General features: G+C 37.3%; 1 non-coding gene and 2 pseudogenes across 1 annotated transcript; all 3 read left to right on the top strand.

The window, feature by feature from the left end:
* Positions 1–4,950: 4,950 nt before the first annotated feature.
* On the top strand, positions 4,951–5,057 carry LOC114009873 (U6 spliceosomal RNA). The gene has a single exon (XR_003551270.1). It is a non-coding gene; the product is annotated as a U6 spliceosomal RNA (small nuclear RNA).
* A 14,045-nt stretch (positions 5,058–19,102) lies between these two features.
* LOC106736116 (39S ribosomal protein L50, mitochondrial pseudogene) lies at positions 19,103–19,594 on the top strand (annotated as a pseudogene).
* A 2,308-nt stretch (positions 19,595–21,902) lies between these two features.
* LOC102493466 (39S ribosomal protein L50, mitochondrial pseudogene) lies at positions 21,903–22,394 on the top strand (annotated as a pseudogene).
* Positions 22,395–23,993: the final 1,599 nt, after the last annotated feature.

Genomic DNA, 23,993 nt, shown 5'->3' with positions numbered 1-23,993 from the left:
TCCGGGACCCGGTGGCTTAAACTCATGCCGGCACATGTGCATGCGTGCCCAAGATCCCGAGAGGAGAATGGAGGAGAAGGGATAGTGTGTGACCATCCCCCCAGAGGGTGATTTCTTGCTTTCTGTCTCTCTGTCTCCGTCTTTCTGGCGAGTGCACACGCCCTACAGCCAAGACATCGCCAAAAAAAAAAAAAAAAAAGAAAAAGAAAGTATTTTCTTAAGCCAATTTTATTTTATGCACAATATTTTTATAAATAATATTATAGACATTTTATAAAAATAATAAATTTGAATTTACATTAAATTTCAACTCGATTTTAACATGCATTTGCTAGATTTTTGACAAGAGATCTGCTTGATTAGAAATAAAAGGAATTATTTTATGATATGTGAAAAGAAAGCTTGGAAAATTTTACATTTACTTAAACACTTAAGGTAAACTATAATAAAAAGAGCATTTGATCTTTACTTTTTAAAAAATTACTTATTTAATTTTATTTATTATTACTATTTTTAACTCAACTAGAGAGGGACAGAGAGAGAGAGAGGGAAAGTGAGAAGCAAGCTCCAGGACTTGAGCCACAACTGGCCAGATGGGATTCCAGTACCTTAACCACCACACCACTGGCCAGCCCTGACCTTCACTTTTTCTATCCTTTTTCACAAAAATAAAACATGATGTCAGTATTATTTTGATAACTAGTATAATAATGAAAGCAAGTAAATAAAACATGCATCACACTTATTTATTTGGTCTCTTTAGGTTGTAGTCCTGGGTTAGGTCTGGATGTTTTAGAACAAGAAACCAGGTCTGCTTTGCCTTTCTATCTAATTTTACAAAAAACTAGGACAATGGCAACATGTCATCACTGAGGGCATGCTGCAAAAGATTTATCTTCCTGTGTTCAAACAAATCATTAGATTTATCTTTTTTGGTATCATAGGTCTTCATTGAGTCAAATAAACCGTATTTTGTTTACTACACTGGAAAGATATAAATGCTAAATACTGTTTAACTTTATTTTATGAGAGTGAATATTATATTCTTCTTCCCAGTGACCTTTCATTGCCTTGTGAATAAAGAAATAATTTGCTAGACAGAAATAGCAGCAAGAAAGTGATGGAATTTATAAGTAGACCAACTATCCTAAAACTGAGAGATAAATATGATGGTTTCAGAATAAAAATAGAGAAGGTTTCTGTACCTCATTGTCAAAACTTTTACAAACTTTATACTATACAGTAAATAACACGTAAGATTTGAATGGTAGATAGCTCATCAATCTTCCGTAACAGAAAAATAAAGCTGAAACCAGAGATAAATATGATACTTTTCAAACTCTTAAGAATTTATTCTCTAAAAAGTCTCAAAGAGAGGAGATAGTAAAATGGATAAGAAGATTACCTTTTACTAGAGAACAAAATAACCCAATAGCACCAGAAGGAAATAGCACAGCACTGTGGTCAAGTCTGGAGCCTTGGGAACTTGGTAGAACACTTTACAGCTATGTAGTCTGGAGCCTTGGGAACTTGGTAGAACACTTTACAGCTATGTAACTTGGGAAAGTCACCTACTTTCTGAACCTCAGGTTCTTGTATGAGGTGTTGATCACATCACTTCCTATCTCTTAGTGAAAGGACGAGAACTAAATGAGACTAGAGGTGTATAACATCTCGCACTGTGCCTAGCATATTCTGAGCACTTGATAAATGGTAGCCATTATTAAGTGCAGTCAACAGTGTTTTATTACCAGATCCGTGTAGGCCATGGTGGTATATAGTAAAATTGTGGCCACTCAGCAAAAATTTTTAAAAAGACAGACCAATAAATCATCATCTAATGTCTCTTAAAGCTTCTGGACTATCTCTTTCTGAAATTTTTTGGACTTAATATTGTATCAAAAATTTGTTGTTAGAGAAATAGTTTAAAAATCAAGTGTCTGGGGCCAGCAGGTGGTATGGTGGTTAAGGTTGGACTACCACATGGATGAACGTGATTTGAGTCCTAGACCTGTCAACTTGCTTTTTCACTTTCCCTCTCTCCCACTCTTCCTCACTCTCTCTCTGGTGGGTGATATATATATATATATATATATATGTATGTGTGTGTGTGTGTGTGTGTGTGTGTGTGTATTTAAAAATCATGTGTTCAGAGCTTTTGCTTGAGATGTGGAAAGCTGGAAGGAATATAGCTACCACGATTCCAAGAAGAAGATAATCTATGAAATGTTAACCTTCCCTCAATGCATCAGAATGCTGAGGGAAAGCCTGAAGCTGAGGACAGACAGAAACAATAAAAAAACACTCAAGAAACACAACTACTTCCCTAAGCACAATTTGTCACTACAGAAATTCCAACCCTGAAGGAAACGACAGCAAAAACAAAGCCCAAATCCAGGTCAAGTCATACCTATATTGACTTAACCTCTCCATGCTAATAACCTACCACGTGCTTAGTGTGGGTTCATTTAGGAGACACAAATGCCACTTACCTCAGACATACTGCTCTATACCAAGAGGTCTGGCAAACAAAATGATAGGAAATGGAAAGACGTGAGGGGGGAAAAGAAAAACATGCTGTCAATAAAATCTACAAAACCAGACTGTGATATGATCCAGATATTGGAAGTTACAAAAGGAATTTAAAAGAACTAAGATTAATGTGTTAATCTGATTAATAGTTGAAAATAAGTATAACAAAGAAGAAATGACAGTTCAAGGGAGGAAAAGGTGTTTAGTGTAGAACATGGTGCCAAAGCCATTAGATAACCATGTGAAGAAAAGTGAATCTTGATTCATATCCCAGACCATAAACAAAAATGAACTAAACACACATGTAATGTATACCACTTACAGAAGAGAAAGGAAGAAGCCTTTGTGACCTTAGGCTTGACAATGATTTCTTAGGTATAACACACAATACAAAAGGAAGAAACAATAATTGGTTTTCATCAAATTACAAACTTCTGCTTTTTAAATTTCACTGTTAGAGGATGAACGGACAAGCCAGCCTAGTCATCTAGTGGTTAAGAGAGTAGGATCCCACTTTGGATGACTGTGGCTGGAGTCTTAGACCTGATGGCTTGGAAAGCATGCTGGGCACATGTGTATGTATGCTCCAAATCTTGACAGGGTAGAGAAATGGAGAAGAGACTGTAAATGACCATGTTCTACTGGGGTTCTTTCTCCCTCTCTGACTCATGTCTTCGGTCTCTCCCTGTCAAGTGTATGCACCCTCTGACAATTAAAATAAAAACTTTTTAAAAAGAATGAATGAAAAGACAAGCTAGAAACGGGAGGAAAATATTTGTAGAGCACATACATAATAATGATTTTCTAGTTAGCATGTAAAAATAACACCAAAAACTCATTAGTAAAAGACGTAAACCAAATTAAAAATAGACAAAGGCTCTGGGTGGAAATGAAATTTCAACAAAAACACAAGACTAGTAAATACATGAAAGACTGACTATAAGTCAGAAGAAAATACATAAACTAAGGCCCAGAAAGAAAAAGAAAAGTAAAGCAAAGGGCATAGGAGACACGACATTCATAGCAAAAATTCTTCAAAATTGTGTAATTGAAGACTCAAAAAGAGAGAAAAGAATTTGGATGAGTCAATATTTGAAGGTAAAACAACCATATATTTTCCATAGCAGATAAAAAACATCAAGCAACAAGTTCAAGAAACCAAACTGTTGCAGAATATAGAAAGAAAGATACTGATTCTTTTTCGCAAAGCTAGAATAAACTTCATACCAACACCCTACAAGGACATTATAAAAAAGAGAAAATAAAGTCTGGTTCCTGTCATGATGTTAGATGCAAAATCTAAAACATAATATGATGGGGGTCTTCAAAAAGTTAATGAAAAAATGTGTATTAAAAGACTTTGGGGGGACCAACAGTTAGTGTAATGGCTATGTCGCCAAACTCTCATGTAGTCTACTGCGGTCTAAGTCCCAGACCCAGTGGCTTAAACTCATGCCAGGTGCATGTACATATGTGCCCAAGATTTCGAGAGGAGAATGGAGAAGAAGGGTGGCATGGCCACCCCCCCCAGGGTGTGTGTTCTCGCTTTCTGTCTCTCTGTTTCTCTCTGTCTTTCTGGTGAGCACATGCATCCTATGGCAAAAACCTCTCCTCCCCTCCCCCCCAAAAAAGACTTTGGGGACCAGCAGATGGTGTAATGGTTATATGGCTGGACTCCCATGTAGTTGACTGCAGTGTGAGTCCTGGACCTGGTGGCTTAAAACTCACACCAAGCATGTGTGTGTGCATGCTGAAGATCCCAAGAGGATAATGGAAGAGAAAGGATTGTGGCCTGGCCATCCCTTCCCAGCCTGCAAGTGATTTCTTGCTTTCTGTTTCTCTGTCTCTCTGGAGAGCACATATGTCCTATAACAAAAATCTCTTAAGAACAAAAAAAGAGAGAGAAAGGAAAGACTTGCATGGCTTTCAATTGTCTTTCACCAAAATAAACGTATACTTTATTCATTTTTCCATGAACTTTTGAAGACCCTGCTTATTAGAAAATAAAATATAGGAAGATAGATAAAAATAATGTAACATTTTCAAAGGATCTCATTTCAGGAATGTAAGGTGGTTGATTGTTTGATAATTATTTTAGCTGATCATCATAACTGACAAAAAATCATATGATTAACTTGCTGAAGAAAAAGCATTTGACAAATGTCAATATTCATTTATGATAAAAAATTTTGGTAAATCAAGAATAAAAGTAAAATTTTTCATTCAAACAAGATGAACTACTAGGGCTAGCAGGTGGCATGGTGGTTATGGTACTGGAATCCCATGTGGCCGATTTCAGTTCAAGTCCGGACCTGGTGGTTTGCTTTCTCACTTTCCCTTTCTCTCTCTTTCTCTGGACAACTTTAAAAACTAGTAATACCAAATGGAACTAAATAAATAATTCATAAAAAAAGATGAGTGCTTGCTTCAGCAGCACATATACTAAAATTGAAATGATACAGAGAAGATTAGCATTGCCCCTGCACAAAGATAACATGTAAATTCATGAAGTATTCCATATTTTTAACTTCATGTTTATTTCTTGGGACTTCAAGATGAACTTACACCCCTCCTCACCCCACCTGGAGATCAGTTCAAGCCAGCAGCATTGCCAGACGCCAGGCTGCCTGTGGCTGCAGACCCTAATGTCTGGGACCCATCACTCATCCCTGGCCCTTTCTCCACTTGCCTTTGGACTCTGAATTTCAGTGTTTTGAATAGCATGTGGTGATTTCTTTTCTTTTCTCCTGAGGTGAAGTTTATTAGTTCAGTTGGAGGCTCACCACTCCTTAGAAACAGGGAAGACTTCTGGGTCACCCAGGACCAGTGACAATAGTGCATGGTATAGTGAGAAACAGGTAGGCAGACCAGTAGAGAGATCGTCAATTTTCTAATTCTGCACACCTTTTAACACTCAGAGATATCTTGAATAAGTTAGGAAGGAACATATAGATAACCAGATGACTAGGAACAATCGCAGAGGCTCAAGAAATATGAGCAATCAATAAAATGCCTCTCCCCCAAGGCAAATCATCAAGCCCACATCACCCATAGTCAATACTATGGATGTGTTGGACATGTCAGATAATCAATTAAGAATACTTGTAATGACCAAACTAACAGAGATGGATGAGAAAAGAGACAATGAGCTCCAAGAGATGAGGAAGTCTTTTCATGATTTGAAAGAAGAAACAGACACATTAAAAAAGAACTAGATAGAACTTCTAGAGTTGAAGAATGTGACACAGGAAATCAACCCCCCCCCCTTGAAAGTATTAAAAGTAGATTAGATCAGGCAGTAGATCGAATCTCAAATGTAGAAGACAAAACATCTGACCTAGAAAAAAGTATCAAGAAGATTGAGAAAACAACCATGAAAAATGAGGATAACATATGGGGAATACTGGATACTATCAAGCACTCCAACATCCAGATAATTGGGATCCCAGAAGAGGAAGAAAGTAACAAGGACATTGTTAATTTATTCCATGAAATCTTAGAAGAAAACTTTTCAAACCTAGAAAGGCATTCAAATATCCAGACCCAAGAAATACATAGGATTCCATGTAGAATCAACCCAAGAAGATATTCTCCAAGGCACATTACAGTCAGATTGGCAAAAACAATAAAGACAAGATACTAAAGTGAGCAAGAGGGAAATGTCAATTACTTACAAAAATCACCCCATCAGGCTAACATAAGCTCTCTCAGCAGAAACAATGCAGGCAAGGAAAGAATGGGGAAATACAGTTAAAGCAATGAATGAAAAACAATTTCAATTGTTTTCAATTTAATTGTATTAAATTGAATAGTATACCCTGCAAGATTATCTTTCATATAGGAAAAAAAGATAAAAACATTCTCGGATAAACAAAATCTGAAGGAATTTACCAACTCCAGATCAGCTCTTCAAGAGGTTCTGAAGGTAGTGCTATACCAGGTAAACTAAAAAGTCAGATGGACAGTTAATGAAAAGCAACCAATAAAATGGCTCACTTAATGATAGGAACAGGTCTGGAAATATCAAAAATAACATTAAATGTTAATAGATTAAATTCTCCAAAGAAGAGACGCAGATTGGCCAAATGGATAAAAAAACAGAAACCCTCTATCTGTTGCCTACAAGAAATGCACCTTATGGAAAAAGATATGTGAAGACTAAAAGTGAAGAGCTGGAAAAAGATATTTCATGCAAATGAAAATCAAAAAAGGGCTGGAATTGCGATATTGATTTCAGACAAAATAGGCTTCAAGACAAAGGCAGTAAGAAGAAACAAAGAAGGGCATTATATAATAGTAAATGGGGTAATCCAGCAAGAAGACATAACACTTATAAATATCTATGCACACAACTCAGGAGCACCTAAATATGAGACTGAAGGACTGCTGGAGCTAAAAGGAGAGATAGAGAGAAACATAATTTCTGGGGATCTCAACACCCCATTATCTCCTTTAGACAGATCTTCTAGGCAAAAAATCAATAGGGAGATATAGGACCTAAATGATACTGTAAATCGAATGGGCTTGATAGATATCTATAGAACATTCTACCCTAAGACCACAAATATACGTATTTTCTCATCCCAACATGGAATCTTTTCAAAATTGACCATATGTTAGGATGTAAATCAAGCCTTTACAAATTCAAAGGCATAAAAACTATATCCAGCATCTTCTCTGACCATGATGGAATTAAACTCAAGATTAATTTCAAGAAATACCCTCAAAAATACACAAACACATGGAAACTGAACAACCTACTCCTGAATGACTTCTTCACTACTGAAGAAATTAAGTCTGAAGTAAAAAAAAATTATGAAAACAAATGATAATGAGTACACAAGTTTCCGTAGTGTATGGGACATAGCAAAAGCAGTCATAAGAGGGAAATTCATAGCAATTAGTGTGCATAAGAAAAAGATGGAAAGGTGGCAAATAGATAACCTAACATCGGGCCTCAGGGAATTGGAAAAACAACAACAATAATAAAAAAAAAGTGCCAGATGAAAAGAAATAATAAAGGTCAGAGCAGAAATAAATGAAATAGAAAATAAATAAACCATACATAAAATAAATGAAAGCAAAAGCTCATTCTTTGAAAAGATTAAAAAGATCGATGCACCATTGTCTAGACTGAAAAAGGAGAAAGAAAGCAGATAAATCAAATACGTGATGAAACAGGCAACATTACAACAGACATAATAGAAATACAAAATGTCATTATAGGATTCTATGAGTGACAATATGCCAACAAACAATAGAACTTGGAGGAGATGGGCAAATTCCTGGATACATGTAGTTTACCAAGATTGAATCAGGAGGACATAGAAAGCCTGAATAGACCCATAATAACTCAGGAGACTGAAACTTTAATAAATAACCTCCCAAAAAGAAAAGCCCAGGTCCAGATGGTTTCACTTCTGAATTCTACAAAATTTTAAAGGAAGAGTTAATCCCTATCCTACTCAAATTATTTCTGAAGATTCAAAAGGAAGGAAACCTTCCAAATTCATTTTATGAAGCCTCCATCATCCTCATTCCCAAAACAGATAAGGACATGATAAAAAAGGAAAACTACATACCAATATCATTGATAAATATAGTTGCAAAAATTCTCAATAAGATACTCACAAATTGTATCCAATGGTACATAACAAAGATAATTCATTATTACCAGGGATGCAAGGTGGTTCAACATACACCAGACCATAAATATAATACATCATATTAACAGAAACAAAGATAAAAACCATATGATAATTTCAATTGATGCAGAGAAAGCATTTTGTAAAATATAACATCCTTTCATGATTAAAATCCTCAGTAAGATTGGTATAGAAGGGACATTTATCAACAAAATAAAAGCCATCTATGAAAAACCTACAGCTAACATTACACTGAATGAGAAAACTAAAAGCTTTTCCATTAAAAAATGAATGGGGAAAGCTAAGAGCAAGGCAACCCTTTTTCTCCACTGCTTTTTAATACAGTGCAGTAAGTTTCAGCTAATACAATCAGAAAAGAGGACAATATAATAGGTATTCAAATAGGCAAAGAAGAGTTTAAAATATCTTTGTTTCCAGATGACGTAATGGTATACTTAGAAGACTCAAAGGTTTCCAAAAAGGTCTAGAAGTAATATATGAATACAGTAAAGTGGCAGGATACAAAATCAACATTCAAAAATCTATAGCATTTCTATATGTAAACAACAAGTTGAATGAAGTAGAGATGAAGAAAGGAATCCCTTTCACCATAGCCACAAAATGTATAAGATACCTAGGAATAAACCCGTCTAAGGAAGTCAAAGACCATGCAAAGAAAATTATGAAAATCTTAAAAAAGATATTAAAAGTGACATTAAAAAGTGGGAGGACATCCCATATTCCTGGACTGGAAGAATTAACGTAATCAAAATTGCAATTCTACTGAAGTTAAACTACATAATGCAACTGCAATCAAAATACAAGAATTATTCTTCACAGATCTAGAAAAGACAATGATAGAATTTGTCTGGAATCATAAAAGACCTCGTATTGCCAAAGCAATCCTGTGCAAGAAGAGTGGAGTGGGAGGCATGTCACTCCCTGATCCCAAGATATACTATAAAGCTGTGATCCTCAAAACAGCATGGTATTGGCACAAAACAGACATGTAGACCAATGGAATAGAATAGAGACCCCAGAAATAACCCCCAAAGCTTACAGCCAACTGATTTTTGACAAATAATACCTGTCAATCCATTGGGAAAAGGAAAATCCCTTTAGTAAATGGTGCAAGAAAACTGGGTATTCACCTCCAGAAAGATGAAACTGAGCCCCCATCATTTTTTTTTTTTTGGAGAGGTTTTTGCTATAGGGCGCGTGTGCTCACCAGACAGACAGAGAGAGACAGAGAGACAGAAAGCGAGAAATCACCCCCCAGGGTGGATGGCCACGCCGCAATCCCTTCTCTTCCATTCTCCTCTCGGGATCTTGGGCATGCACACACATTGTCCCAGAATGAATTTTAAGCCACCGGGTCCAGGACGTGAACCACGGTCAACTACATGGGAGTCCAGTGACATAGCCATTATGCTAACTGCTGGTCCCGAGCCCCCATATTTTACCATTAACAAAAGTCAACTCAGAAAGTATCAAAGATCTGAACCTAAGACTTCAAGTGGAAAATACTGGAGAAACTCTGGGAGACATTGGTGTAGGCAAAGACTTCTTAAGTAAGGCTCCCAAAATACAGGCAATAATCCCTAAAATAGACAAGTAGGACTATATTTGACTCAGACGTTTCTGCACAGCAAAGGATACAGTAAGACGTGTGAATCGACAATTCTTAGAATGGGAGAATATTTTTGTAAAATATGCCTCAGACAAGGGACTGATAACCAGGATACACAGGGAACTAAAGCACCTCACACACACACACACACACACACACACACACACACACAAAAGATTAACCCAATTAAAAGATAGGAAAATTAGCTGAACAAAAATCCAGAAATCTCTCTAAGGAAGACATACAAACAGCCAAAAAGCATATGAGGAAATACTCAACATCCCTCACCATAAGGGAGATGCCAATTAAAACCACAATGAGATACCACCTCACCCCTGTCAGAATGGTAAAGATTAAAAATATAAAAAGTGAGGTAAGTTATTGGCAGGGATGAGGTGAAAGGGGAGTTCTCTTACATTGTGGGTGGAAATGTAAACTGGTTCAGCCGCTGTGGAGAACAATATGGAGGTTCCTTACAGATCTGCAAATAGAACTAACATTTGATCTAGCAATCCCACTTCTGGGTATCTACCCAAAGGACAGGAGCATGCTCACTGGGAAAAGCACTTGCACATCAATGTTTATTGCAGCATTCTTCCTGATCACCAAGACATGGAACCAACCCAAATATCCAGAAACTGATGAATGGATTGAAAAAGTGTAGCACATATACTCTATAGAATACTACTCAGCCATAAAAACCAAGACCTTGGATTTGATAGAAAGTGATCAGATATGAAGGATCTATTTCCAAGTGAAGCAATCCAGCGTATGAAAGAAAAATATTTTATGTATCCACTTAATATATACCAACTCTCTGCACTTTGTGGTAGAGATTGAATATTGGAGGGCATAAGAACAGTGAAAATAGTGATGATGAAGACTGTGTGGAATGGGGCAGCAGAAGAGAAGAGTAAGGAGGATACCAAGAGTACAAATAGAGAGGCATGACATTCGTGGGACACAGAAATGGTTTATTACCTGTTGATGATGACGTGTATAGGATTCTCAACCGGACTGGTCTGAGAAGTATTTCATGTTGGATAAAGTCTTCTTACAAGCAAAATGATAAATAATGATTGAATGTTTAAAACAATAATTGGAATAATAATAATGATAATCTGGAAAAAATAATAAAAAGCTATTTAGTTTATTTTTTTACATTTTTTAATACATTCAATCACATTTTTTAGCTTACAACGTAATCATTTCAATATGTGAACATTTCTCCCCGGTCCAGTTGATCAAAATATAACAATAATAAAAGCTATTTGATGATGATGATGGGCATTTTAATGTCTTTGTATTGACTTATATGCATAGTATTCCTTCTGGAAAAAGAATGTAATATATAAAGTTATATGTGATTCAATGTAATATAAACAAGATTATGATAATAAAATAAAACAAAAAAACAAACAAAAAGAATTGGCAAGTCATGTGGAACAATTATGTGTAGAGAATGACCTATCAGAAAAGGGCTGGATCAGAAATTGGGACCCTCATTTATATCCAATATCATGGCTCATCAGCTCTACATGACCAGGACTAAATCCTGAAAGCTTTTCTCTAAATACTTCCCCCTCCACCAAATGTAGAGTTAAAGTCTTACAGAAATGAGATTCATTGTTTAATGAAAGAGTAGCCTCTGATAAATACTTAATGCAGTTCAATAAGTATGCATGGAATAACTACATTGAAAAAAACAGAGGAAATACTAATAAAACCTGTGGAAAACTTTATGTTTAAGGATGAATTATTGAAGTTTGTCTTATGAAATAAAAAAAAATCAAAGCTGATTAGATGCTATTTATCAGCTCATTTCAATATTATACTAAAGGTCTTAGCCAGTATAGCAATGCAAGAAAAATATTACAGGGATTAGGAAAGAAGTGGGAAAAATGGTCATTTGTAGATATTTTTTGTCTACAGAAAACCTACTGAAATTAATAAACAAGTCTATTACAAGGTTAAAATATAAGAATTAGTTGTACTTCTATCAAAGTCAAACAAACTAAAAATAAATTCAGAGATAATATCATTTATAATAACATCTAAAATATCAAATGGGAATTAACCTAACAAATGTCAAAAAAACATTACTGTACATTACTAAGCTAAAAACTACAAAATGACGTTGTGAAAAAAATTAAAGAAATCCTAAGTAAATTTAGAAATATGTCATGTTCATGGAGCTTAAGATTCAATATGATAACAATATAGTCTATCCCTGAAATGTTCCCTACATCGGGGCTTGGTGGTAACACAGTGGTAAAATGCCACTCTTTGTGAAGCTGACTCACATGTGAAGGTTCCAGGTTCGTTTCTGGAGACCTCCTTGGGTATGCCAGGCATGCGTGTGCCAGCAGTCTGGGGCTGGCTGAGGCTGGGGGTAGACTGTGATGTCAAGACCTTGTTGTGGGTGCCTCTCTCTCTCTCTTCTTCTGTCATGGAAGCAATAAATAAAATAAACTTGAAAAAAGGTATTTTACATGCAACAAAGAACATTGTATGTTCTTTCTTTTTTGTTTTTTTTTGTTTTTTTTGGAGAGGTTTTTGTTATAGGGCACGTATGCTCACCAGAAAGACAGAGAGACAGAGAGACAGAAAGTGAGAAAGCACCTCCCAAGGGGGATGGCCACATCACAATCCCTTCTCCTCCATTCTTCTCTCAGGATCTTGGGCACGCAGCACACACGCCTGGCATGAGTTTAAGCCACTGAGTCCAGGACTCAAACTGCGGTTAACTACATGGGAGTCCAGTGACATAGCCACAGTGCCAACTGCTGGTCCCAAGAACATTGTATGTTATTTCTAAAAGGAGATAAACATTAGAAATATATTTGTATATAATTAAAAGATTATATTAAGAATGTTTAAGAAATGCTATGAATCAATAAGAATAATACAAAAACAACTCAATAGAGGAATAGCCAAATAATATTTATGGCACCATATAGAAAAGAAAATCTAAAAGGCTATAAAAATATAAAAGATATTAAAAGAATGTAAATGCAGGTATAATTCAAAACAATCAGATACAGTTTTACATTAATCAAATTGACAAAATTTTAAAATCCTGGTAACATCAAGAATTGGCAAGCATATGTGGGAGTAGGCTCTTTCATATGTTAGTGGTGAAAATGTATTTTTAATACCTCACTTTATCAGGTAATAATTTCTAGTAAAGTTGAGAAAACATATGCCTAGTAATTTTCACTTCTGGGTATACAATGTAAAAGGTATTTAACAAGTATACAAAGAAGTATCTTGTCCAACACAGTATGGATTAATATAAATATTAACATTAAGGGAATAAATTATAATAATCAGTGTAATTGATACAAATTAAATCACCATGAATGAATCTCAAAAGCCTAATAAAAGATTAAAAGTTATAAAGTTAACTAAATTCAGTTGCATAGCAGTCTATTTCTTAAATTGACTTAATTATATATGTTCATTATGTTTTCTTATATACATCAGATTTTGAGTTGCTATACTAATAATTATTTAGAGAACTAACTAGTGAAGTACATACTTCATAGATATATGAAGATATATGTATTCTTCATAGATATATGTATTCTTCATACATAGAATAACTATGTAGCTAATATAGACTAAATAAACATGTGTATTTTTCTAAAAAAAGTTATAAAAGGATATACATAATATATCACTTATGAAATAAAAAATACTATCACACTCTATTGTTAATGTATCCATATTTATTCATAGTACAACACTGGCTGAAAAGAATGTGTCCAATTTCAGAATAGTTGATACTTCTGAGGAAAAGAAGGAGATGTATACAGAGTTACTCAAAAAGTTATTGGAGGGGCCAGACAGCGGTCTAGAGGTAGAATGTAAGGTTCTCTGTGAGGCAGTTCCACATGGGAAGGTTCCCTGTTCATGTCTGAAGCACACTCATGTGGGAGCCAGTTTCCCATGATCCAGTGCTGGCTGAAGGCTAGGGGTGGATCATGGCATCCAGACTCAGTATAAGGTACTCGTGTGCTCTGTCTCTGCCTCTCTTGCTCATGGAAGAAATAAATTTTAAAATTTATAAAATGCACACTATGAAGAAACTATACATAGATTTCAAATGTTTTTGTACCAAAATAAACTCACAGTTTAATTTCATCTTTCCATGAACCTTTTGAAGTCCCCTTGTGGTATTGATGATAACCGAGATGAAGTGACATTTTAATGTTTTATGTCTGTTTAATAATGGTATCTATAGGACTGGTCCTCTGGCCTGGTAGTTGAGGGAACTGGATCCCACATGACTGACCATGTACTTTGAATTCTGACCCTGGTGACTTGGAGGACATGCCAGGTACATGTGTATGCATGCCTAAAGTCCTGACACGATGGAGGAGTGGAGGAGTACGGGATTGCAGCATGACCACACCCCATTAAAGGGTGCTTTCTCCTTATCACTCTCTTTTTCTGGAAGCTATACATACTATCTAGCAAAAAAAAAAAAAAAAGAAGGGGTGGCGATGAAATCTGTAGTGACAAAAACATTAATATTTGTAATATATGGGTATTTTTCATAGATATCTTACATTTATCTATATTTTTTTAAAGTTTGAAAGCAAAGAAAAATAATTAGACAATTAGTGAACCTGATCCTCACTAATAGGTAGTTCAAATAGAGAGATAAGAAACAATGGAAGAAACTGAACTGGTTAAATTTTTAAGTCTTAGCACCTGCTTAGCCAGTAGACTAGAAGAGGAAGGGAGGGTAGGAAGGAGAGAAAGAGAAAAGGGAGGCAGAGAGGGAAAGGGTGGAGATAAGAGAGAGGTATCAAAGAAAAAACTAAGGTGTTAATCTTAGGTGAGAAGGGATGTGGGGGGTCAGGTGGAGAGTGGTGCTGGATCGTGGATAATGGTGAAATTAAAAGAGGCAGAGAATATGGGGCAGGGGCTCTCAAAGGAAAGAATGAGTTTATTTATTTATTTATATTTACTTTGAACATTTTTCCCCCCAGAGAGTATGTATACTTGCTGGAGAGACACACAGAGAGAGGAACAGTGAAAGGGCCTTCTCCTGCCCCTGCCCCATGTGGAATGGTCATATTGCAACCTCTTCTCTATTTTTCCCTCCTTTCAGGACTTTGGGGACACACACACATACAACCAGCATGTTTTCTTTTTAATTAATTATTTTATTTTTTATTATCATCATAATCTTGTTTATATTACATTGAATTGCATGTAACTTTACACATTGTTTTATTTTTAATTTTTATTTTTATTATCATCATAATTTTCTTTATATTACATTGCATTACATATAACTTTACAGTGTATTACATTGCTTTTTCCAAAGGGAATACCATGCATGTCAGTCAATACAGAGACATTAATCTCCCCAGTTCATCATTCAATATCTTTTCATTGTTTTTCCCCATCATTATTATTATTATTCCAATTATTTTTTTAAAGTCAATCACTATTTCTCATTTTGCCAACTGGCATGTTTTTTTTAGCTGCCATATTCAGGACTCAAATTGTGTAGTTGGCCATGTGAGAGCCAGTTGCCTTAACCACCCCATTGGCCAAGTTTAACTTGTAAAAACTGAGTAGGAGATGTTGATAGGACATTCAATTACAGATTTCAACAGGTAGTTACATTGCTCAAAGTGGGGAAAGAAATTGGGGATGAAACTATCATGTTTGAGAACAATAGAAGTGATAACCAAAACCATCGGTTAGACAAGCTTCCAAAGAAGTAAAGATTATGAGAGGAAGAAAAAGAACCACAGTAAAGTCCTTGGTACAACATCTATGTGGTGGTGTATCATGGTAAAGGGCCTGTGAAAAACACAAGCCGGGGCAGGGGAGGGGAGGGACTTGGGAGGACATGCAGAAGAGGGCCTGGCCTATAAGCTAGTGGAAAAGGGAACTTCATGAAATAGTAGCGGTCTTCAGTGGTCATATGCTGAAGGGAAGAAGGATGTGAATGGAAGTAGAGCTACTGTAGTTACAACTAGAGGTTGCTTGGGAAGGAGAGGAGGAAAGAAAAGATCATGATGGCTACCAGGTGAAAGTCTGGCTAACAAATGCATACAGAAAGGATCGTGGGCAAAAGCAAGTCACGGCCCCCTGAACTCTGGGTCAGTGGCCATCATTCATCCTCTGTGCCCATTCTGGGTATTGCTTCTGAGACCGGCATCCTTCCAGACTCAATGAGAGTTCCCCCAGCTATCACATGAGGTCTTCAGAAAATGCATATTATGAAAAAACGATGCAAGGATTTCAAATTTTTTTTTATATAACAGAATAAATTTTATTTTTAATTTTAATTTTTATTATCATCATAATTTTCTTTATATTACATTGCATTACATATAACTTTACAGTGTATTACATTTAATTCTATTCCTCCCCAAACTTTTTAACTGCTAGAGGGTGCCATCCTCTCACCTTCTTCCTGAGGGTCTGAGCTGAAACAAGTTGGAGAATTGACTCAAAATAAAACTGTTTATCCCAGCCCTGCATAAATAAATGTCACTTCACTATTCCCTGCGTCTGAATCACCAATATCCTGTATTTTGCAGATCGTGCTTATCCTTGAAGTTGTCCTCAAATATTTTCTAGTCTCCTGAATTGCATACAAATGGATGAATATTTGAGAAACTGTAATTGCTGTTGTTTGTTATTTTGTCCTGCCACTGTGCTTCCTTATGCCATCTGGACTGGAGGTGGACTTGTTAAAAAAAAAAAAAAAATCAAAAGAAAGAAAACCACCCAGAAAGGACAGTTTCACTAACTTGAGCCTTAAAGAGAGAAGGAAGTCCTAGTCTCTCCCCAGAAAAACAGATTTTAGCAGAGTTTCCTGGCCAAACATCCAGCCAAGATCTTGCTAAATCTGGGACGTTTATCAAGTGCAAACTGCGAGCCTTCTTCTCACAACTGTGTTCAAGCACACATGGTCTGTTTGCTGCTTTAAATGAACATCCTAGGAATGATCAGAACACACAGCTACATGATACTGTGCACGTGTCCATTCGTTTTTGCTTACATGTGATACCCTCACTACCCCAACAACTCTGTGAAGTCCTGAGGCACTGAGAGGTTCTGTGTTGAAGGTGGAGTCTAGGTGGCCTGTGGACTCCAGATTCCCTCTCCAGTGCTCTTCCTACCGTGGCTCCTCTTCAACAGTCACCATGGCTGAGACTTGAGATGACTATCTTTGCTATGACTGCTATTAGGGAGGAAGAAAGGGGTCAGTTTCCACCCAACATGGGGACCAGCAGATGTGTAACAATTATGTCGCTAGACTCCCACAGTTGACCACTTAAAACTCATGCCAGGTGTGTGTGAGTGTGTCCAAGATTCCAAGAGGAGAATGGAGGAGAAGGGGCTGCAGCGTGGACATCCCCCCAGGGGATGATTGCTTGCTTTCTGTCTCTCCAGTGAGTATACACACCCTATAACAACAACAACAACAACAACAACAACAACAAAAACTCTCCAACAAAAAATTTCCACCAAATTTGGATACATGATTGCTTCTCTATTTCTTTATGCAAAAGGTGGAACAAGATAAATTCACCATTGTTCCTTTTACAAAAAGGACTATGTGAGCTTGGAGGGAATTCTTTAGGAAGCCAACTGTTATAGAAGCCTAGATCACAATGTAACTCAAGTTTACCCCATGAGGGGCAAGGAGAGAAATTTTTCAGTTAAATCAGAAGAAAGAAGATAAAGAAGAAAAAAGCAACAAGGGTATAGGTCCAGGGAAAGACAGAAGCCTTCGTATTTTGTCTTATGACATCTCTCCCTGACCCCCCCAAATTTGCAGGTGAATTACAAAGTACATGGGGTGCATGTCTTATAGACAATAGGTTGATACTCTGTATACATATTTAGGAGGATGGAGCCACCAGGGGCAAAGAGAAAAATGAATGTTCAATCAAGGATGCCAGAAAAATTGTGGGTAGACTCTACATTGTCACAGGCTGTGGATTTGGGATTTAGGCCAAATTCAACCACATTTATGAAGGACAGGTGACTTCAGCAGGCATCTAAGTGATGTCAGAAATAAGAGAGCATTTTTAAGTATTTATTTGCATGCCTTTGATTAAGTGCCTAATTAAATACATAAAAGAAAACAACGCAACACACACACATATACTCACAGGGTCTTCAGAAAAAAATGCATGCATGGGTTTCGAAATTTTTTTTAATAAAACTGAACTTTAATTCCATTTTTCCCCAAGCTTTTTTCTTTTTTTCTTCTAGAGTTTTTTTTTTTTTTTTTTGTAGAGGTTTGTGCTATAGGGTGCGTGTGCTCACCAGAAAGATGGAGAGAGACAGATAGAAAGTGAGAAATCACTTCTCAGGGAGGATGGCCATGATGTAATCCCTTCTCCTCCATTCTCCTCTTGGGATCCTGGGCACACACGCACATGCACCTGGCATGAGTCTATGCCACTGGGTCAGGGATTCAAACCGCGGTCAAATACATGGGAGTCCAGTGACACAACTGCTGGTCCCACTTCTAGAGGTTTTTGCCTTAGGGTGTGTGTGCTTGTGTGGAGAGGGAGGAGAGAGAAAGAGAGAAAGAGAGAGAGAGAGAGAATGAAAAAATCACCCCCTAGGGAGGGTGGCTGTGCTGCAATCCCTTCTCTTCTATTCTCTTCCTGGGATCACATTCACCCGGCATGAGTTTTAAGCCACTGGGTCCAGCACTAAAACCACGGCTGGCCATGTGAGAGTTCAGTGTTGTAACTGCTAGACCATCTGCTGGCCTTTCCTCAAACTTTTTAAATGCTAGAGGGTACATACACTTGCCAGTGAGGGAGAGGGAGAGAGAGAGAAAAAACACCCAGAATGGGGCGTGGTCACACAACCCTTTTCCTCTATTTTTAAAATTTTTTTTCTGATTTAACTGATTTATTATCACTTGGTTTAATAGGTAGCTTAATATTGATTTTTAGTAAATCATGATTTTATCTTAAGTGAGTTTAAGTATCCTGATAATTTCATATTTTTCCTTTCCAAAATTGTATTCTAAGTAATATCTTAGGCACTTAGAATTGTCTTTGAGATACTCTATAAAGCCCTTACAAAAATCACAATGGATTTATTATTATAACTTATATAAAAAGAGAAGCAAGAAAGAATTAGGCTATGATATGTGATATATTATTATTGATGATTTGCATGGGAAAAGTTGTCATATTTGGAGAGTGATTTAGCCTTCCTTGAGTTGAATTTGTATGGGAAAATGCTATGACTGTATCAGGGCTCTCCTGAAAGATGGTGACTCTGTCTGTCTAGCATTGCTAAAAGAGGGTTCGTGTGGATAGACTCAGGGGCACCAGGCAGAGGATTTTGGTCTCCATCTATAATAAAGAAAAAACAAGCAGTGGCTGAGACAGTGAAAGAAGTGCAGAAAGAACCTGCCTTAGTTTGTCTCCCCTTATGAAGCCAAACACTACCACCTGAACATCTCGAGTTGCTTGGAATCCTGTGTTAAAGAAGTTTCCAGTTCAGCTGTTACTAGTAATGGGCAGGACAGGTACCTGGAAGAAGATCATCTGAAGTTCAGTCTCTTGAAACATTTAGCTATGGCTTGGGCCATGCATTGCCTAACTCCAGGCTTCACCAGATGTGTAGGATCAGGGATGTTCTTGATTTCTACAATGTTCAAGACAGATCTAAATTTGATGAAATTAATGTCAGTAATTTGCCTCTGAATTTGAAAATCATTTGGAACCAGTGTGCAATTCAGAAGAGGAACACATTTAATTTTTTTTCCCCTTGAGCATGGGGAGCCACTTATTAGACCGGTTTTTTTTTTTTTTTTTTGTAGAGGTTTGTGCTATAGGGTGCGTGTGCTCACCAGAAAGATGGAGAGAGACAGATAGAAAGTGAGAAATCACTTCTCAGGGAGGATGGCCATGATGTAATCCCTTCTCCTCCATTCTCCTCTTGGGATCCTGGGCACACACGCACATGCACCTGGCATGAGTCTATGCCACTGGGTCAGGGATTCAAACCGCGGTCAAATACATGGGAGTCCAGTGACACAACTGCTGGTCCCACTTCTAGAGGTTTTTGCCTTAGGGTGTGTGTGCTTGTGTGGAGAGGGAGGAGAGAGAAAGAGAGAAAGAGAGAGAGAGAGAGAATGAAAAAATCACCCCCTAGGGAGGGTGGCTGTGCTGCAATCCCTTCTCTTCTATTCTCTTCCTGGGATCACATTCACCCGGCATGAGTTTTAAGCCACTGGGTCCAGCACTAAAACCACGGCTGGCCATGTGAGAGTTCAGTGTTGTAACTGCTAGACCATCTGCTGGCCTTTCCTCAAACTTTTTAAATGCTAGAGGGTACATACACTTGCCAGTGAGGGAGAGGGAGAGAGAGAGAAAAAACACCCAGAATGGGGCGTGGTCACACAACCCTTTTCCTCTATTTTTAAAATTTTTTTTCTGATTTAACTGATTTATTATCACTTGGTTTAATAGGTAGCTTAATATTGATTTTTAGTAAATCATGATTTTATCTTAAGTGAGTTTAAGTATCCTGATAATTTCATATTTTTCCTTTCCAAAATTGTATTCTAAGTAATATCTTAGGCACTTAGAATTGTCTTTGAGATACTCTATAAAGCCCTTACAAAAATCACAATGGATTTATTATTATAACTTATATAAAAAGAGAAGCAAGAAAGAATTAGGCTATGATATGTGATATATTATTATTGATGATTTGCATGGGAAAAGTTGTCATATTTGGAGAGTGATTTAGCCTTCCTTGAGTTGAATTTGTATGGGAAAATGCTATGACTGTATCAGGGCTCTCCTGAAAGATGGTGACTCTGTCTGTCTAGCATTGCTAAAAGAGGGTTCGTGTGGATAGACTCAGGGGCACCAGGCAGAGGATTTTGGTCTCCATCTATAATAAAGAAAAAACAAGCAGTGGCTGAGACAGTGAAAGAAGTGCAGAAAGAACCTGCCTTAGTTTGTCTCCCCTTATGAAGCCAAACACTACCACCTGAACATCTCGAGTTGCTTGGAATCCTGTGTTAAAGAAGTTTGGTTTTTTTTTTTTTTTTTTGTAGAGGTTTGTGCTATAGGGTGCGTGTGCTCACCAGAAAGATGGAGAGAGACAGATAGAAAGTGAGAAATCACTTCTCAGGGAGGATGGCCATGATGTAATCCCTTCTCCTCCATTCTCCTCTTGGGATCCTGGGCACACACGCACATGCACCTGGCATGAGTCTATGCCACTGGGTCAGGGATTCAAACCGCGGTCAAATACATGGGAGTCCAGTGACACAACTGCTGGTCCCACTTCTAGAGGTTTTTGCCTTAGGGTGTGTGTGCTTGTGTGGAGAGGGAGGAGAGAGAAAGAGAGAAAGAGAGAGAGAGAGAGAATGAAAAAATCACCCCCTAGGGAGGGTGGCTGTGCTGCAATCCCTTCTCTTCTATTCTCTTCCTGGGATCACATTCACCCGGCATGAGTTTTAAGCCACTGGGTCCAGCACTAAAACCACGGCTGGCCATGTGAGAGTTCAGTGTTGTAACTGCTAGACCATCTGCTGGCCTTTCCTCAAACTTTTTAAATGCTAGAGGGTACATACACTTGCCAGTGAGGGAGAGGGAGAGAGAGAGAAAAAACACCCAGAATGGGGCGTGGTCACACAACCCTTTTCCTCTATTTTTAAAATTTTTTTTCTGATTTAACTGATTTATTATCACTTGGTTTAATAGGTAGCTTAATATTGATTTTTAGTAAATCATGATTTTATCTTAAGTGAGTTTAAGTATCCTGATAATTTCATATTTTTCCTTTCCAAAATTGTATTCTAAGTAATATCTTAGGCACTTAGAATTGTCTTTGAGATACTCTATAAAGCCCTTACAAAAATCACAATGGATTTATTATTATAACTTATATAAAAAGAGAAGCAAGAAAGAATTAGGCTATGATATGTGATATATTATTATTGATGATTTGCATGGGAAAAGTTGTCATATTTGGAGAGTGATTTAGCCTTCCTTGAGTTGAATTTGTATGGGAAAATGCTATGACTGTATCAGGGCTCTCCTGAAAGATGGTGACTCTGTCTGTCTAGCATTGCTAAAAGAGGGTTCGTGTGGATAGACTCAGGGGCACCAGGCAGAGGATTTTGGTCTCCATCTATAATAAAGAAAAAACAAGCAGTGGCTGAGACAGTGAAAGAAGTGCAGAAAGAACCTGCCTTAGTTTGTCTCCCCTTATGAAGCCAAACACTACCACCTGAACATCTCGAGTTGCTTGGAATCCTGTGTTAAAGAAGTTTCCAGTTCAGCTGTTACTAGTAATGGGCAGGACAGGTACCTGGAAGAAGATCATCTGAAGTTCAGTCTCTTGAAACATTTAGCTATGGCTTGGGCCATGCATTGCCTAACTCCAGGCTTCACCAGATGTGTAGGATCAGGGATGTTCTTGATTTCTACAATGTTCAAGACAGATCTAAATTTGATGAAATTAATGTCAGTAATTTGCCTCTGAATTTGAAAATCATTTGGAACCAGTGTGCAATTCAGAAGAGGAACACATTTAATTTTTTTTCCCCTTGAGCATGGGGAGCCACTTATTAGACCTTTTGATTGACACTTTACCATGCTAAATGCCATCAGATCAGTTCTCTATGGCAGAAATGGAAAGACTGGAAGATATAAAAGCATAGAGAACAATTGTGGATACTAGAGGCAGTGTGGGAGCTGAGTGAGAAATGGGAGATGGGACCAGCAGTTAGCGTAAAGGCTATGTCACTGGACTCCCAAGTAGTCAACCACAGTTCGAGTCCCAGACCCAGTGGCTTAAACTCACACCAAGTGCGTATGTGTGCATGCCCAGGATCCCAAGAGGAGAATGGAGGAGAAGGGATTGTGGTGTGGCCATCCCCCCCAGGGGGTGATTTCTTGCTTTCTGTCTCTGTCTCTCCCCGTCTTTCTAGAGAGTGCATGTGCTCTATGGCAAAAACCTCTCCAAAAAAAAAAAAAGAAAAGAAAAGAAATGGGAGAAGGGAATCAAAGGGAAAAAGAAAGAAGCAAAACATTTAAGGGACACAAAACTAGAAAATTATCTGTTGATGATAACGTGTATGACAATATGTGTTGATGATAACGCTTATAATCTTTGACTGGACTCATATACAATGTGTTCATGCTGGGGAAATTCATCTAGGAATTCTGTAATGATATACAAGTGATTGAATGTATAAAAAAATTAAAACAAACTAGCATCTTAGAAAGTACTAGATTCAAATTTAAAAAGTAAAACTACAATCAAGTTAACATTTTAAAAAGCAACACTGAAGTTACCACTGATAATATATATTGATGGGGTCTGCTTTCAATGAAAACAGCCCCAGAACTTTTTTTTTTTTTTAAGAGGTTTTTGCTATAGGGCGCATGTGCTCACCAGAAAGACAGAGAGACAGAAAGTGAGAAATCCCGCCCCCACCCCCCAGGGGTGATGGCCATGCCTCAATCCCTTCTCCTCCAGTCTCCTCTTGGGATCTTGGGCACACACACACACACACACTTTGTGTGAGTTTAAGCCACCGGGTCTGGGACTTGAGCTGCGGTTGACTACTTGGGAGTCTAGTGATCAGCCATTACGCTAATTGCTGGTCCCATAGCCTCCGAACTTTGATGAAGAGAAACATATCAGTCATTGAAAACCTTAGGAGCTTCCCACAGAGCATGCAATTTCGGAAAAATTCTTTTCATTTTAAGTCTACTTTAATTTCATAAGTGATTAATCTAGAAGGATCAGTATCATTTTCTCTGATTTCTTCCTGTGCAATAAAGCAAACAGGAAATACTTTTCTATAATACACACCACAGACTTTTATGTTTCTTCTATAAATATCCAATCCCATGCGAGTTTCTGTATTTGTCTATGTGCTATATATAGCTCCATTTTAGATTTAAAAATCCTAATAAGATTAAAACATTATTTTGCAACTATTATTTTATGCCTATCAAAAGTAAAGACTATATGTGACCTTGTAATGGCCTCTTGTCTAGAACCCAAATAAAGTGTCCTCCAAAGATGAAAATTTTCATAAATTATTAGTTATATGCTTCCATAAAAAAATGGTTTCAGTGCATGAAAAGAAGAGAACCTATCATTTCTTTGCAGTTCACGATATCAGAACTTTAGTTTAA

The sequence above is a fragment of the Tupaia chinensis genome, unplaced genomic scaffold (genome assembly GCF_000334495.1).
Source record: "Tupaia chinensis unplaced genomic scaffold, TupChi_1.0 Scaffold000647_1, whole genome shotgun sequence".
In the NCBI taxonomy this organism is placed as follows: Eukaryota; Metazoa; Chordata; class Mammalia; order Scandentia; family Tupaiidae; genus Tupaia; species Tupaia belangeri.
This window is presented reverse-complemented; position numbering and strand designations above follow the sequence as displayed.